Below are 18,661 nucleotides of genomic sequence, written 5' to 3'. Positions count from 1 at the left end.
TAACCCACCCTTCTACTTTTTCATCTAAGTCAATTATAAAAATCACAAAGAGGAGGGTTCCCAGAACAGATCCCTGCGGAACACCACTGGTCACCGACCCCCATGCAGAATACAAACGATAGGTGAAGATGAGAGTGATATGGAGGGCTATATTCCAGGTGCAGGACAATGGGACTAGGCAGAATTAAGTTTGTCATGGATTAGATGGGACAAAGAGCGCTTTTCAGTGTTTTATCATTTTACTGAGTGTCAAGTCACAGGTGCAATGGGTACTTGTGCACACAAGGTCCAATTTCATGTCTGCTGTCATAGTTCATTGGGAAAATAAAGGATTAATTTGCAATTGAATAAGGCTGAGAAAACTAGATTATACAAATGAACTGTCAGATGTAGGCTTTCCTCTTCAGGACGCACAAGATTGATTTTATTATTAGTGTTTTTTCCAAGGATGCTCCTAGCATTATTGTATGCTGAATACTTTATATAAGTATTGCATAATCAGAGGGCAGGTTGAAGTTTCAAGTGCATTTTGAATTATATTTTATTAACTTATTTGTGGTATTGTTTTATGTGCTGTGTGTGATATACATATTGTGGGTGCATGCCGGACTGGAGGAATATCATTTCATTTGATAGTATATATGTCCAGTCAGACAACAATAAATTTGAATTTCAACTCTAATAGTTAAATCCTGCCTCCAGATCCAAGACTACCAAAGTACATTTGCAGTTTCAGTCTTAATTTCAGTCAAAGACCATAATGCAAAGAAACAGGCCTGGTAAAGCATCATGTCAGCAGGTACAAACAATATGGCGGTTGTGCATCATAAATTTGTAGTCTCATAACTTTGTTCCAAGAGGAAATGATCCAAATCCTATAAATACAATAAAGAATCTGTTCATTGTATTAAAAAGTAAGAGAATTTTTTGAAACATAAAAAATCTACAGCACAATACAGGCCCGTCAGCCCACAAAGCTACGCCGAACATGTCCTTACCTTAGAAATTACTTAGGGCTACCCAGAGCCCTCTATTTTACTAAGCTCCATATACCTATCCAGGAATCCCTTAAAAGACCCTATCATTTTCGCCTCCACCATTGTCACCGGCAGCCCATTCCATGCACTCACCACTCTCTGCATAAAAAACCTATCCCTGACATCTCCTCTGTACCTACTTCCAAACACCTGTGCCCTCTCGTGCTAGCCATTTTAGCCCTGGAAAAAAGCCTCTGACTATCCATATGATCAATGCCTCTCATCACCTTGTACACCTCTATCAGGTCACCTCTCAATCTCCGTTGCTCCAAGGAGAAAAGGCCAAGTTCACTCAACCTATTCTCGTAAGGCATGCTCCCCAATCCAGGCAGCATCGTTGTAAATCTCCTCTGCACCCTTTCCATGGTTTCCACGTCCTTCCTGTAGTGAGGCGACCGGAACAGAGCACAGTACTCCAAGTGGGGTCTGACTAGGGTCCTATATAGCTGCACTAGGGTCCTATATAGCTGCAACATTACCTCTCAGCTCTTAAACTCAATCCCACGATTGATGAAGTCCAATGCACCATATGCCTTAACCACAGAGTCAACCTGCACAGCAGCTTTGAGTGTACTATGGACTCGGACCCCAAAATCCCTCTGATACTCCACACTGCCAAGTGTCTTACCATTAATGCTATATTCTGCCATCATATGTGACCTAGCAAAATGAACCACCTCACACTTATCTGAGTTGAACACCATCTGCCACTTCTCAGCCCATCCTATCAATGTCCCGCTGTAACCTCTGACAGCCCTCCACACTATCCACAACACCCCCAACCTTTGTGTCATCAGCAAATTTTCTAACCCATTCCTCCACTTCCTCATCCAGGTCATTTACAAAAATCACGAACAGTAGGGGTCCCAGAACAGATCCCTGAGGCACACCAGTGGTCACCAACCTCCATGCAGAATATGACCCATCTACAACCATTCTTTGCCTTCTGTGGGCAGGCTAGTTCTGGATCCACAAAGATCATCACCACAGGCTCAGCAATTTCCTCCCTCACTTTCCACAGAGCCTGGGGTACATCCCATCCAGTTCTGATGACTTATCCAACTTGATGCTTTCCAAAAGCTCCAGCACATCCTCTTCCTTAATATCTACAGGTTTGAGCTTTTCAGTCTACTATAAGTCATCCCTACAATCAGCAAGATCCTTTTCCGTAGTGAATACTGAAGTAAAGTATTTATTAAGTACCTCTGCTATCTCCTCCAGTTCCATACACACTTTTCCACTGTCACACTTGATTGGTCCTATTCTCTCACGTTTTAGATTAGATTAGATTAGATTGAAGACACACAGTCCTCTTTTATTGTCATTTAGTAATGCATGCATTAAGAAATGATACAATGGTTTTCCAGAATGATATCACAGAAACACATGACAAACCAAGACTGAAAAACTGACAAAAACCACAAAATTATAACATATAGTTACAACAGTGCAAAGTAATACCATAATTTGATAAGAACAAACCATGGGCACGGTACAGTCTCAAAGTCTCTCGAAAGTTCCATCATCTCACGCAGATGGTAAACCTCCAGTGCCGCAAATATGCTGATGCAGCATCCCGGAAGCACCCGAACACAGTTCGACTCCGAGTCCGAATGAAAACTCTGAGCCTCCGACCAGCTCCCCGGCACCGATGCACCAAGCACCATCTCCGCCGAGCGCTTCGATCTTGGCCCCAGTAACAGGCAAGGCCGAGGATTTGGGGTCTTCCCTCCAGAGATTCTCGATTGCACAGTAGCAGCGGCGGTGAAGCAGGCATTTCAGAAGTTTCTCCAGATGTTCCTCTGTGTTTCTTCATGTCTGTCTCTATCAAATCAGGATTGTGTATAACACCCTACTTCAAGGATACGATATCAATTCTGAACGGCCGCGCGTGCTGCGTCACACCATCTTCTCCTCCCTCCTTTACCCTCTTAGCCTCTTGCTCTTCACATACTTGTAGAATGCCCTGGGGTTTTCTTTAATTCTGTCTGCCAAGGCCTTCTCATGGCCCCCTCTGGCTCTCCCAATTTCATTCTTAAGCTTCTCCTGCTGGCCTTAAAATCTTCTAGATCTATACTACTACCTAGTTTTTTGAACCTTTCATGAGCTTTTCTTTTCTTGACTGGATGTTCAACAGCCTTTGTGTACCACGGTTCCTGTACCCTCCCATCTTTTTTCTCTGTCTCATTGGAACATACCTATGCAGAATGCCACGCAAATATCCCCTGAACATTTGCCACATTTCTTCTGTACATTTCCCCGAGAACATCTGTTTCCAATTTATGCTTCCAAGTTCCTGCCTGATAGCCTCATATTTCCCCTTACTCCAATTAAACATTTCCCTAACTTGTCTGTTAAAGAGGTCCCATTTTATAGCAAATGTAACAGTCAACATCATAAACTACAATTAGATATGGAAAACAACTGCAATGTAAACAGTAATGTAGATGTCAGTGTTATACTGTGATAATGTTTAACCTGTACAAAAAGGACGGGTTGCACCCGAATCCCAGGGGGACCAATATCCCGGTGGGGAGGTTTGCTAAGGCTACTGGGGAGAGTTTAAACTAGAATTGTTGGGGGTTGGGAACCAAACTGAAGAGACTGGGAAAGAGGCGGTTGGCTCACAAATAGAGAAAGCTTGGATACTGTGTGTGAGGGAGGATAGGCAGGTGATAGAGAAGGGACATGCTCAGACTGATGGTTTGAGATGTGTCTATTTTAACACAAGGAGTATTGTGAACAAAGCGGATGAGCTTAGAGCGTGGATCAGTACCTGAAGCTAGGATGTGGTAGCCATTACAAGACTTGGATGGCTCAGGGACAGGAATGGTTACTTCAAGTGCCGGGTTTCAGATGTTTCAGAAAGGACAGGGAGGGAGGCAAAAGAGATGGGGGTGTGGCACTTTTGATCAGAGATAGTGTCACCTCACGGCTGCAGAAAAGGTGGAAGTTATGGAGGGATTGTCTATGGAGTCTCTCTGGGTGGAAGTTAGGAACGGGAAGGGGTCAATAACTCTACTGGGTGTTTTTTATAGGCCGCCAAATAGTAACAGGGATATCGAGGAGCAGATAGGGAAACAGATCCAGGAAAGGTGTAATAACAACAGAGTTGTCATGGTGGGAAATTATAATTTCCCAAGTATCGATTGGTATCTCCCTAGAGCAAGAGGTTTAGATAGGGTGGAGTTTGTTAGGTGTGCTCAGGAAGGTTTCTTGACACAATATGTAGATAAGCCTACAAGAGGAGAGTCTGCACTTGATTTGGTATTGGGACATGAAACTGATCAGGTGTCAGATCTCTCAGTGGGAGAGCATTTTGGACAGGATAAGATATGAAAGAATAGGACCTATCAAGTGTGACAGTGGGAAAGTGTGTATGGAACTGGAGGAAATAGCAGAGGTACTTAATGAATACTTCACTTCAGTATTCACTATGGAAGAGGATCTTGGTGATTGTAGTGATGACTTGCAGCTGACTGAAAAGCTTCAGCATGCCGATATTAAGAAAGAGGATGTGCTGGAGCTTCTGGAAAGCATCAAGTTGGATAAGTCACCGAGACCGAATGAGATGTACCCCAGGCTACTGTGTGAGGTGAGAGAGGAGATTACTGAGCCTCCAGTGATGATCTTTGTAGAGGTTCCGGAGGATTGGAGGGTTGCGGATGTTGTTCCCTTATTCAAGAAGGGGAGTAGAGATAGCCCAGGAAATTATAGACCAGTGAGTCTTACTTCAGTGGTTGGTAAGTTGATGGGGAAGATTCTGAGAGGCAGGATTTATGAACATTTGTAGAGGTATAATATGATTAGGAATAGTAGGCATGGCTTTGTCAAGGGCAGGTGGTACCTTACGAGCCTGATTGAATTTGTTGAGGATGTGACTAAACACATTGATGAAGGAAGAGCAGTAGATGTCGTGTATATGGATTTCAGCAAGGCATTTGATAAGGTACCCCATGCAAGGCTTATTGAGAAAGTAAAGAGGCATGGGATCCAAGGGGACATTGCTTTGTGGATCCAGAACTGGCTTGCCTACAGCAGGCAAAGAATGGTTATAGACGGATCATATTCTGCACGGAGGTCAGTGACCAGTGGTGTGCCTCAGGGATCTATTCTGGGACCCTTGCTCTTCATGATTTTTATAAATGACCTGGATGAGGAAGTGGAGGGATGGGTTAGTAAATTTGCTGATGACACAAAGGTTGGGGGTGTTGTGGATAGTGTGGAGGGCTGTCAAAGGTTACAGCGGGACATTGATAGGATGAAAACTGGGCTGAGAAGTGGCAGTTGGAGTTCAACCCAGATAAGTGTGAAGTGGTTCATTTTGGTAGGTCAAATATGATGGCAGAATATAGTATTAATGGTAAGGCTCTTGGCAGTGTGGAGGATCAGAGGGCTCTTGGGGTCCGAGTCCATAGGACACTCAAAGCAGCTGCACAGGTTGTCTCTGTGGTTAAGAAGGCATTCAGTGTATTGGCTTTCATTAATCGTGGAAATGAATTTAGGAGCCGAGAGGTAATGTTGCAGCTATATAGGACCCTAGTCAGACCCCACTTGGAGTACTGTGCTCAGTTCTGGTCGCCTCACTACAGGAAGGATGTGGAAACCATAGAAAGGGTGCAGAGGAGATTTACAAGTATGCTTCCTGGATAGGGGAGCATGCTTTCTGAAAACAGGTTGAGTGAACTCGGCCTTTTCTCCTTGGAGTGACGGAGGATGAGAGGTGACCTGAGAGGGTGGTGTATAAGATGATGAGAGGCATTAATTGTGTGGATAGTCAGAGGCTTTTTCCCAGCGTTGAAATGGTTGCTACAGGAGGGCACAGGTTTAAGGTCCTTGGGAGTAGGTACAGAGGAGATGTCAGGGTAAGTTTTTTTTTAACGCAGAGAGTGGTGAGTGCGTGGAATGGGCTGCCGGCAATGGCGGTGGAGGCGGATACGATAGGGTCTTTTAAGAGACTTTTGGATAGGTACATGGCGCTTAGAAAAATAGAGGGCTATGCATAAGCCTAGTAATTTCTAAGGTAGGGACATGTTTGGCACAACTTCATGGGCTGAAGGGCCTGTATTTTGCTGTAGGTTTTCTATTTTTCTATCAGAAAGCTACCTTAATATTTTCATCTACTGTAGTTTGATATACACAAAAATTTTGAGAGAAGTATGGATAAGAAACACTGGCTAAATCTGAGCTTTGGGTATGACAGTAAACAAACTATCATCTGGTTCAAAGTTTCAATAAGAAAGTATGGTGATCGTGTTCTGGGTTGGGGTAGAGTAAGTGATAAAACAAAAAAACTCAGCCTAATCTGGCAATTGATGACAATAACTGTTGGTACATTTAATAAGACCTTCTGGTTAATTTTCCACAACATCTTTTAACTCAGTAAGAGGAGATACTGACTGACATAGTGTGGAAGAAAATTAAGCCTGAGAATTAAGGGTTAACAAAATTATGAGAATAGCAGGGTAGAAAGCAGATGGGGTCTGTCATTCTCATTTTAATTAACAATGTCCTGTTAGAAATTAAAAACTATTAATGCATGAATGTTGTGTTCAAGTAAGAACCATTGGCCTCAAGGCAACATGACTAACGGCTTGTTTTCTTAATGGGGAAACTGATCATGCATGTGAGGGACCCTATGTCTAGTTTTGTGTAAGGTATAGAAGCATTTGGAACCTTGCTGATAAGAGTTAAAAAGGAACTTGTGACCTTTGCAAACTGCTGAATTGCATGCATTCTAATGTATAAAATACCATACTTATACTTGCTTAAGCAGTCGTAGCTAGCTCTCCATGATCAGGTAATAAAGTAGTTAAACCGAATACTGGCGTCTGTGTCTTTTTTAAGTTTAACTGGTGGTAGTAAATTTCCCTGACATATGCTCGCAGTAGTCTGTGCAGAGGAGTCAGTGTACAGAGGACTGGTGGACAAATTTGTGGAGTGGTGCAGCAGGAATCACCTGCTCCTGAATGTGGTCAAAACCAGGAAGACGGTGATTGATTTTAGGAGGAAGAGAACTGTGATAAGTCCTGTATACATTCTGGTGGTGGTGGAGGAGTACAAATACTTGGGTGTTCATCTCAACAACAGACTTGACTGGAAAACCAACACACCAAGGTTGTTTACAAGAAGGGGATGAGCAGACTCTGTTTTCTAAGAGTGCAGCAGGATGTTGGAGATCTTTTACCAGTCTGTGGTAGCGAATGCAGTCTTTGCGGCTTTATATTGGGGGTGCAGCATCGGTGCTGGTGAAGCAAAAAGACTAAGTAAACTCATCAAAAAGGCTGAATCCATCCTTGGCTACAATCCAGACTCCTTTGAGTTAGTGTTGGAGAGGAGGTCACTAAACAAACCATTATCCATTATGGCACATCCTCTCCATGACCGACTGAATAAGCAGCGGAACACCTTTTCGAACAGACTTATTCAGTTCTGCTGTCACAAGGATTGTTACAGAAAATCTTTCCAACCAAATGCAATAAGCATATACAACAGGTCATCTCTGTGCAACAGAACACACATCACAGTACAATAGTCTCTGCATTATTACTTCATATATTATTATTACACATTGGTGAATTATTACTGTGTATATTTTTATTCTGTACTGCATTATTAGTTAATTCTGAACACCAAGTGTGTTTTTAAATGCTACTGTAATGAAATAACTTCTCACTCGGGATCAATAAAGTACTTATTATTATTACATGGAAGGATATCACCTTTGTAATTAAACTCAATGGAGGGTGAAGTGCTTTATTTTTTAAAGTTAATTCAGTATATAGTATTTAAAAGTAATATATTCTGAATATATTACTTTTTACAGGGTGGAAATAACTAGCATGAGCTTATTATTATAAGCTAATAATATAATATTAGCTAATAATCAGCTAACATAATAGCTGAAAATGTTAGTTATTTAATATGTGGTGTTTATATAGTTAGTATAATCAGAATATCACTTTAAGGCATTGGAGGAGCGTCTAGAGGGGAGGAGGATGTCAGAAGTAAGTTCTTTACACAGAGAGTAGTGGGTGCGTGGAACCAGAGGGGTGGTGGTAGAGGCATGTAAGGAACATTTAGGTAGGGACATGGATGATGGAAAAATGAAGAGCTATGTAGGAGGGAGGAGTTAGGTTGATCTTAGGGTAGGTTTAAGGGTCGGGACAACAACGTGGGCCAAACGGCTTGTACTGTGCTATAATGTTCTATGCTCTATAATGAATAATCAAACGCACAAGAGGCAGTCAAATCCTTAACAATTTTGCACTTCATTTTCATCAGAAATACATTTTCCTTTTACCACAAACCACATGCTCATGCAATGTACAGAGTGTAGACATGATTACATATTAAGGTATATGAACCAGACAAACATTAGCATAGAACCCAGTGCAAGCGAAAGCGTCGTATCCTTGCTTCCATTACAGAAGTCCTTTATACAGCAAAATGTTTTCAAAGTAACTGGCAACCCTGCAAATTTTGTTGTAATACTCTTCTGGCAAAGTTGAGGGATGATGCATCCACGACCTACAATCATACTTTTCTCTGTACAAGGAAAAATGATAGTTATCTATGGAAAACTGCCCATTCCTAACAAACATGCACAAGAAGGAGAGACCATTTTACTAATGGAGCAAAAAATGTTCTGTCACATTGAACCTCCACTGATCAAAACTGAAATAAGGGACTGAAGCAGCAAGTGGGAGGAGCTATGTGAAGCCGGCAAAAGTGGCATCAATGAGTTTCTTCTGCACTCCCAGTGAAGGAAAGACAATGGAGTAGAAAGTCTTAAGATTTTCCTAGTCACTCTCATTATTTTGTTAATAGGATAATGAGAGTCACCAGGAAAGTCTTAAGACTTTCTACTCAACAGCCTGTTAATAGTTGTGAAGGGCTCCTCCACCTCCCACCATCCATCTCACTGCATAGGAACAAGGACTGTTAGGCTGATTAATAGCTTCTTCCCCAAGGCTGTGAGACTTCCTGCTATCAGCCAGTATACAGTGTTTATGACAGCGCCAGAAACATTATGTTGTTGCATATTTAACTATATGTTGTATAACCAAATGTCAATTTGTACACTTATAGAATATAGCTTTACTATCTGTTAATATTATTTTATGCACTGATGTGATATACAGTGTGTACTGTATTTTGCACCTTGATCCCAGAGGAAGGTTTTTTTGTTTAGCTGTATACAGTTGAACAACAATACACCTAAACTTGACATTGATCTAGTTAGTCTTAACTCCACTGTTTTGTAGAGCTGTAGGCAAATAAACCACAACTTTAAACAAGGATGTGGGTAATTTTGTATAAAGATGTTTTAAAAAGTAATTTCATGAGCTTGTACAGTCTGGGCTATTCAGATTCAAATTTATTTATCACGTTATTGAAAAATACAGTGAACTACATCATTGGAGTTAACAACCAACACACCCGAGGATGTGCTGGGGGCAGCTCACACTTCTCGCCATACACTCTGTCGCCATCATAGTATGCCCACAAAGTTCATCAGAGCAACACAAGCAGCAACAACAGAACAAAACAACTAATTCTTTCCCACCCACTTACTGTCTTATACACACACAGACCGGCGACGTCCAGGTCTCCAATGCTTGGCCCTGGACTCACAGACTTGACTTTTAGGTCTCTAACTGCGCACTTGCTGACTTCGGCCTTCTACTCCAGGCTTTCCACCTCTGGACTCACCAAGCTCTGGAGTTCAATCAGCTACAACCAAACATTTCATAAACCTATGAATACCATCATCAACCCAGAATCACATCACCCTTTGCAGTAGGTCATTTTGTAGATATCAGTTTTCACTTTGACACTACAGAAGACAAATTAAATCCACTGTGACTCAATGTTATAAAACAATAAAACATGAAAACTTCTGGGGGGAGGGAATACTTTTTATAGGCACTGCATCGCAGAATTTTGAAAACATCTTCTGTCAGCATCGAGGACAGCGGCAGCTCAAACTCAATCCTTATGTGGGGCCTTCATCCGCTGAGACATGACCTCCCGACCTCTAGCCTGACACGGCCTCCCCTAGAGAGTGAAGTCCAGCCCGAAGGGGCCTCTCATGGGGAGCAACCTCTGGCCTGATGCAGTCTCTCGTGGTGAGCAACTTCCAGCAAGACGCGGCCTCTCAAACTCAGGGCCAACCCATGAAGAGCAACCACCAACCCGGCCTCCTCCGCATTGGCCTCGATGCTTCGATCGGCGAGAAATGGAGACAATCATGGCCCTGTGCCCCATCTCTGATCTCCTGTCTGGGACAGCTCATGCTCCTAACTGTCTCCTGGAATTTTCTTGGGGACAACTTACTGCCAGATCACTCGATTGAACTCCAAGCTCTAAGTCAAAGGCTCCAACAGCTTCCAAAACACAACTAAGATAAAAAGAATAAGTAAAAAGCACAGAGAAAGTGAAATAATTGACTATCTGGAGGATGTCACCTGAGGGATTATAGTTCGCTGGCACCATCTTATCATTCTAATAAGCTCAAAATTTGTTAAGAAATTTTGTACCCTAACCGCTTTATTTTCTATTCAGTATGTATTTCTATTCAAACCAGCCTAAGTATTCTGAGATGTGGAGGAATCTGAGCTCATATTTCTGAAGGAGTTTCTTCTGCACTCCCACTGAAACAAGGACACTGTAGTAATAAATACGAGGATTTTCCCGAACATTTTCATTTGTTAAAGGACAATTTCTAAACATAAACACAATATTCTGCCAAAGCTGGAAATCTAGAGTAATACACAAAGCACACAGAGAAATTCAGCATGTCAGGCAGCTTCAAGGGAAAGGAACATAATGGTAACAGTTCGGGCCAAGACCTTCACAGTGCTGATGAAGATTCTGGGCCCAAAACGTTGATTGTTTATTCCTCTCCAAAGATGTGCCTGACCTGCTGAGTTCCAACAGCATTTTGTGTGTGTTGCACAGAGTTTTTAATGAACTGTCATCAAGTCTTTTTCCCTATCACCGGATAAGAGAGATAGATACTTTATTGATCCCAAAGGAAATTAGTGTCGCAGTAGCATTACAAGTACACAGATATAAATATTAGAAGAGGGAAGAATAAACAATAAATTACCTCAAACAGTCTAACAGGAGGGGGGTCAGCACTTCCTCAGCTATAGGCCAGAGGGTAAGAATGACCTCACATAGTGCTCTTTGGAGCAGCGCAGTGGTCTTAGTCTATTCCTAAAAGTGCTTCTCTGTTCAGACAAGGTGGTATGCAGAGGGTAAGAAACATTGTCCAGAATTGCCAGGATTTTTTGTACGGTCCTTTGTTCTACCACAATCTCTAGTGTGTCCAGTTTGACTCCTACAACAGAACTAGTCTCTCTAATCAGATTATTGAGCCTGTTGGCATCATCCGTGTTGATGCCATTGCCCCAGCAAACCACCATATAGAAGATTGTACTGGCGACAACAGACTGGTAGAACATGTGAAGGAGAGGCCTGCATACTCCAAAGGACCTGCCTCCTCAGGAAGGAGAGGCAACTTTGGCCCTTCTTGTATACAGCTTCTGTGTTGGTACTCCATTCAAGTCTGTCATCCAGGTACATTACCAGGTACTTGTAGGTCTTCACCACATCCACGTCCTCTAGTGATTGATCACTTTAAATTTCATTTCTGGTTACTCCTTTCCTGGTCCCGACTCCAAAGAATAGATCACATACTGGAAAGGAACAAACTGAAACTTCTTGCCTATCAAGTGTACCCTGTATCATTTGTTCTTTTTTAACCAAATAATTGTCATTTTTCAACAACTGGTCTTTCTTGGCAAGGCCAGCATTTAAGAAAAACATTGTGAAGCATGTATCTCAGTGGAAGCAGGATATTGTAAAACTCTTGACAATCCATCATTCTTGTTCAGAGATCCTGATGGTTTGGCAACTGTCTCACTGGGGCCTGTTTCTAGCATTCCCTTTAAACTCACCTGTCCTGCTCAACCTTTAAACTCACGGGACCCTATTTCCCACACCGCCCTGAATCTCACTCAGTTCACTGAAATCTTTATTCTAGTATTTAGAAAAAAAACACTTTAAAAGTTGCTGGGGCATCAGTAAAAGTAATCTGCAACAAATCCAGAAAATCTCAAGAGTCCAAAGGTGCTGGGTTACCAGAATTTCACTGTACTTAAGTTTTGCTTTTTCTTTGAAACAGGGAAATAAATCTAACAAAACCTAAACAAAATCAGAAAACTGCAGATGTTGTTCCCTGGGGCCAAGGACTAGAGGTTGGAGGCCTGATGTCAGCAAGTTTGTGAGGCTGGAGTCAGGGAATGGAGTTCAGAGGCTTGCGAGTCCACACCAAGGACTGGAGGTCAGAGGTCAAGAGGCAGCCTGTTCTGGGATTGGACGCGAGTGTGTGGGAAAGGAGCTTGTTTTACGTTATTGTTGTTTTGTTTTGTTGTTTCTGTTGTTGCTTGTTGTATGTTGACTGTATGTTGTCTGCTGAACATTGTGGGCATGCTAGGTTGGTGCTGGAATGTGTGGTGGCAATTGCAGGCCGCCTCCAGCACATTCTTAGCTTGCGTTGGTTGTTAATGCAAATGGCAGATTTCACTGTATGTTTTGATATACTTGTGATAAATAAATTTGAATCTAATCTAGAAACAGCTGTGAACACTCAGCAGGTCAGGCAGCATCAGATGCTAAACCCTAGACCTAGGCAGATATAGTAACACGCTGGCAATACAGAGAAGCTACTGTTCATCAAGCTAGATCTCAGCAGTGATCAGACTGTGATCTCAGACAGTGATCGGATTTCAACAAGGAGGAACAAAGGTGGCCCAAGGTGACATCAGTTTTCTTCTGTCCACTTGTCCGTATCATACTCAATCTCCATCCCGAGAAAAGAATTTCTTCCCCAGCAGTGAAATAAATGGAACCTTATCAGAGGAATTACTACATTGATTTATGTTCACTTTAAAAAGTTAAAACCCAGGTGATTTACTTACTTATTTTACCAGTCCTTTTGAAGCACCGTTCAGTACTGTTACAGATTATTTCTTTCATCTTGCAATTTAAAGGAGTTAGGCTATTCTGATAGCACTGCAGACTACTCCCTGTGGGTTAACATCAGAGAATGTGATTTAGTGCATCATTCATAATGGGTTAAACCTCTCCTCGTAACTCAAGCACTTTAGTCCAGACAGCTTCCCGTAAATTTCTTCTGCTCCCTCTCCAGACTGACAACATCCTTTCTGTAACAGGATGACCAAAAACTGTACACAATATTCCAACTGCAGTCTCACCAACTACTTTTATAAATGAATCAGAATCACATTTATTATCATTTATATCTGAAGAGACTGCAGCAAGGAGCGTATGTTCCATGTACAAAAAGAAGTACATACCTCAGTACAAAAAGCAAATTGTACAGAGGATGTGGAGAGTCTGCAGAGGGATATAGATAGGTTAAGTGAGTGGGCCAAGGACTGGCAGATGGAATACAATGTGGGTAAATGCAAGATCATCCACTTTGGAAGGAATAGTAGAACAGCAGATTATTATTTAAATGGTGAAAGATTGCAGCATGCTGTTGTGCAGAAGGACTTGGGAGTGCTTGCTCATGAATCACAAAAAGTTGGCTTACAGGTACAACAGGTTATTAAGAAGGCAAACAGAATGTTAACCTTTGTTGCTAGAGGGATTCAAGAGCAGGGAGGTCATGTTGCAACTGTACTGGTGTGCAGTTCTGGTCTCCATCCTTGAGGAAGGATATACTGACTTTGGAGGCAGTGCAGAGGAGGTTCACCAGGTTGATTTCAGGGATGAAGGGGTTAATTTATGAGGAGAGATTGAGTCGCCTGGGACTGTACTCTCTGGAGTTCAAAAGAATGAGAGGGGATCTTATAGAAACATACAAAATTTTGAAAGGGATAGATACGATAGAAGTAGGAAAGTTGCTTCCATTGGTGGGTGAGACTAGAACTAGGGGATATTGCCTCAAGATTCAGGGGAGAAGATTTAGGACGGAGATGAGGAGAAACTGTTTTTCCCGGAGAGTGGTGAATCTGTGGAATTCTCTGCCCAGGGAAACAGTTGAGGCTTCCTCACTAAATACGTATATTTAAGAAACAGTTAGATAGGTTCTTACATAGTTAGGGAATTAAGGGTTATGGGGAAAAGACAGGTAGATGGAACTGAGTTTACAGACAGATCAGCCATGATCTTATTGAATGGCGGGGCAGGCTTGATGGGCCGGATGGCCTACTCCTGCTCCTATTTCTTACATTCTTACATGACCTTGTTCAAGGTCAGTGAATACATCTTCATCTCCTTTACCCCTAGCACACCTCTGGCTTCATGTCATCCTTCCCATAAGCCAAGATATGATTCAACTTTAGTTTTATTACTTGCACTTACCCAGTCTGATGACGCTGACAAGAACAATTAGCAACCACAGGTATTTCATATTTACTTTGAGGAACTGCAGCTGTCCTGTAACGTCTGGTCAAACCTGAAATATACCTGTCTTAAATTACAGGGCATCTGGCAAATCTTTCTAATAAACTTATGAAATAGATATTTTAAAAACCGACAGTACCATGAAGCCTTAAGGAAAAATTCAAACATTGGGAGTTACTTCAGAATTCTGAGGATTTTCAAAGCTGAAAAGTACGAGAAGCTTCAGTTATTGCAGGCAATGGAATCTTGTAAATACATGTTTCAACTCTGCACAAGGGAGAGGATACCCACAGTACTCTTTGAGATATCAATCACTATCCTAAAGAATATACTTGTCTTGAAAGTGGTGTGGAAGAGGTTTATTAAATTAATACCTGTAATAAGAGTTGACCAAAGAGGGGAGATTGCCTATAGGCTTATAATAATCAATGTTCAGAAGGAACAGAAGACATTCTGACAGATTCAGATTCAAATTCATAACACAATAGACAATAGGTGCAGGAGTAGGCTGTTCGGCCCTTCGAGCCAGCACCGCCATTCACTGTGATCGTGGCTGATCATCCACAATCAGTATCCAATTCCTGCCTTATCCCTATAACCTTCGATTCCGCTATCTTTAAGAGCTCTATCCATCTCTTTCTTGAAAGCATCCAGAGACTTGGCCTCCACTGCCTTCTGGGGCAGAGCATTCCACATATCTACCACTCTCTGGGTCAAAAAGTTTTTCCTCAACTCTGTTCTAAATGGCCTACCCCTTATTCTTAAGCTGTGGCCTCTGGTTCTGGACTCACCCATCAGCGGGAACATTCTTCCTGCCTCCAGCGTGTCCAATCCCTTAATAATCTTATATGTTTCAATCAGATCCCCTCTTATCCCTCTAAATTCCAGTGTATACAAGCCCAATCGCTCCAATCTTTCAACATATGACAGTTCTGCCATCCCAGGAATTAAGCTTGTGAACCTACGCAGCACTCCCTCAATAGCAAGAATGTCCTTCCTCAAATTTGGAGACCAAATCTGCACACAATACTCTAGGTGTGGTCTCACCAGTACATAGGAGCAGAATTAGGCAATTTGGCATACTGAGTCTGCTTCACCAGTTCATCATTGCTGATCCATTTTCCCTCTCAGCACCAACTCCTGCCTTCTCCCTGTACCCCTTTATGCCTTGACTAATCAAGAACCTATCAACCTCTGCCTTAAATATACCCAATGACTTGGCCTCCACAAGTGCCTGTGGCAACAAACTCCAGACTCACCACTTTCTGGCTAAAGAAATTCCTCCTCATTTCAATCCTAACAGGATGCACCTCTATTCTGAGGGTGTGTTCTCCGGTGTTAGACTCCGCCACCATTGAAAACATCCTCTCCACATACACTCTATCAAGGTTTTAAGAGGTCACTCCTTATTTTTCTGGAGTCCAGTGATTAGAGCCTTTCAATCCCAGAATCATTTTCGTAAACCTCCTTTGAACCATCTCCAATGTCATCACATCCCTTCTATTACTAGGGAGAAGGTTCTTGGGAAACTGAAGGGGCTCAAAACTGCTCGCAATACTCCAAGTGAGGCCTCACCAGTGCTTTATAAACTCTCAATATTACATTCTTGCTTTTATGTTCTATTCCTCTTGAAATAAATGCTAACAGTGCATTTGCCTTCCTCACCACCAACTCAACCTGCAAATTAACCTTTTGGGAAACCTGCACAGGGACTCCCAAGTCCATTTGCACCACAGATTTTTGAGTTTTCTCTCCATTTAGGAAATAGTCTATGCTTTTGTTTCTTCTACTAAACTGCATGGCCATACATTTCCTGACACAGTATTCCATCTTCCACTTTTTTGCCTATTCTCCTAATCCAAGTCCTTCTGTAGCCTCTCCACTTCCTCAAACTATCCCCCCACCCCCCCACCTATCTTTGTATCATCTGCATATTTGGCCACAAAGCCATCCACTCCATAATCAGAATCAGGTTTTTTATCATCAGCCTATGTCACAAAATTTGATAACTTAGCAGCAGCAGTTCAATGCAATATATAATATAGAAGAAAAAAATAATAATAAATGAGTAAAAAAATAATAAGTAAATCAATTACAGTATACATATATTGAATAGATTAAAAATCATGCAAAAACAGAAATAATATATATTTAAAAAGTGAGGTAGTGTTCACGGATTCAATGTCCATTTAGGAATCAGATGGCAGAGGAGAAGAAGCTGTTCCTGAATTTCTGAGTGTGTGCCTTCAGGCTTCTGTACCTCCTACCTGATGTTAACAGTGAGAAAAGGGTATGCTGGAGGTCCTTAATAATGGATGTTGCCTTTCTGAGATATTCCACCTGAAATGTCGATAATACTTTTTACCATAGATGCTGCATGGCCTGCTGAGATCCTCCAGCATTTTGTGTGTGTTTATCTAAATCATTGACATACCAACATAAAAAGAAACGGTCCCAACACAGACCCATGTGGAACACCACTAGTCACCAGCAGCCAACCAGAAACGTCTCCTTTTAATCCCACTCTTTGCCCCTGTCAATCAGCCAATGCTCTATCCATGCTAGTATCTTTCCTGTAATACCATGGGCTCTCAACTTGTTAAGCAGTCTCATGTGTGGCACCTTGTCAACGGCCTTCTGAAAATCCAAGTGCATATCATCCAGATTCTCCTTTGTCTATCCTGCTTGTTATTTCTTTAAAGAATTTCAACAGATTTGTCAGGCAAGACTTTCCCTTGAGGGAACTATGCTGACTATGACCTATTTTATCAGGTGCTTCCATGTACCCCGAAATCATATCCTTGATAATCAACTTCAACATCTTTTCAACCATTGAGGCCAGACCAACTGGACGATAATTTCCTTTCTTCTGCCTATCTCCCTTCTTGAAGAATGGAGTGACATTTGCAATTTTTCATTCTTCTGCAACAATGGGAGGGTTTAAACTAATTTGGCAGGGGGGTGGGAACTGGAATGATAGAGCGGAGGAAGGGGAAAACAGAAATAAATCTAAGATAGTGAGCAGTAAAGATGTCAGGAAAGACAGGCAGGTGATGGGGCAAATTTGTAGCCATTGGGATGAGTCGCAGTGCAATAAAGTTGCAGTGAAATCAAAGCAAAAAGTATCAAATACTGGTCTTAAGCTGTTGTACTTAAATGCATGCAGCATAAGGAATAAGGTGGATGATCTTGTTGTACAGCTACAGATTGGCAGGTATGATATTGTGGCCATCAGAGACCTGGCTAAAGGATGCATGTCTCTGGGAGCTGAACGTCCAAGGATACACGGTGTATCGGAAGGATAGGAAGGTAGGCAGAGGGGGAGGCGTGGCTTTATTGGTAAGAAATGATATTAAATCATTAGAAAGAGGTGATATAGGATCGGAAGGTGCAGAATCTTTATGGGTTGAGCTAAGAAATAGCAGGGGTAAAAGGACCCTGATGGCAGTTATTTATAGGCCTCCAAACAGCTGCAGGGATGTGGACTACAAATTACAACTGGAAATAGAAAAGGCTTGTCAGAAGGGCAGTGTTATGATAATTGTGGGGGATTTTAACATGTGAGTAGATTGGGAAAATCAGGTCAGCACTGGATCTCAAGAGAGAGAATTTGTAGAATGTCTGCGAGATGGCTTTTTAGAACAGCTTGTTGTTGAGCCTACTAGGGGATCGGCTGTGCTGTTAGGTATTGTGTAATGAACCGGAGGTGATTGGAGAGATTGAGGTGAAGGAACCCTTAGGAGGCAGTGATCATAACATGATTGAGTTCACTGTGAAATTAGAAAAAGAGAAGCCGAAATCTGATGTGTTGGTATTTCAGTGGGGTAAAGGAAATTAGAGTGGCATGAGAGAGGAACTGGCCAAAGTTGACTGGAAAGAGACACTGGCGGGAAAGACAGCAGAGCAGCAGTGGCTGGAGTTTATGCGAGAAATGAGGAATGTGCAAGACAGGTATATTCCAAAAAAGAAGAAATTTTCGAGTGGAAAAAGGATGCAACTGTGGTTGACAAGAGAAGTCAAAGCCAAAGTTAAAGCAAAAGAGAGGGCATACAAGGAAGCAAAAATTAGTGGGAAGAGAAAGGATTGGGAAGTTTTTAAAACCTTACAAAAGGAAACCAAGAGGGTCATTAAGAGAGAAAAAATTAACTATGAAAGGAAGCTAGCAAATAATATCAAAGAGG

Source organism: Mobula birostris, chromosome 5, assembly GCF_030028105.1.
Source record: "Mobula birostris isolate sMobBir1 chromosome 5, sMobBir1.hap1, whole genome shotgun sequence".
Lineage (NCBI taxonomy): Eukaryota > Metazoa > Chordata > Chondrichthyes > Myliobatiformes > Myliobatidae > Mobula > Mobula birostris.
This window is presented reverse-complemented; position numbering follows the sequence as displayed.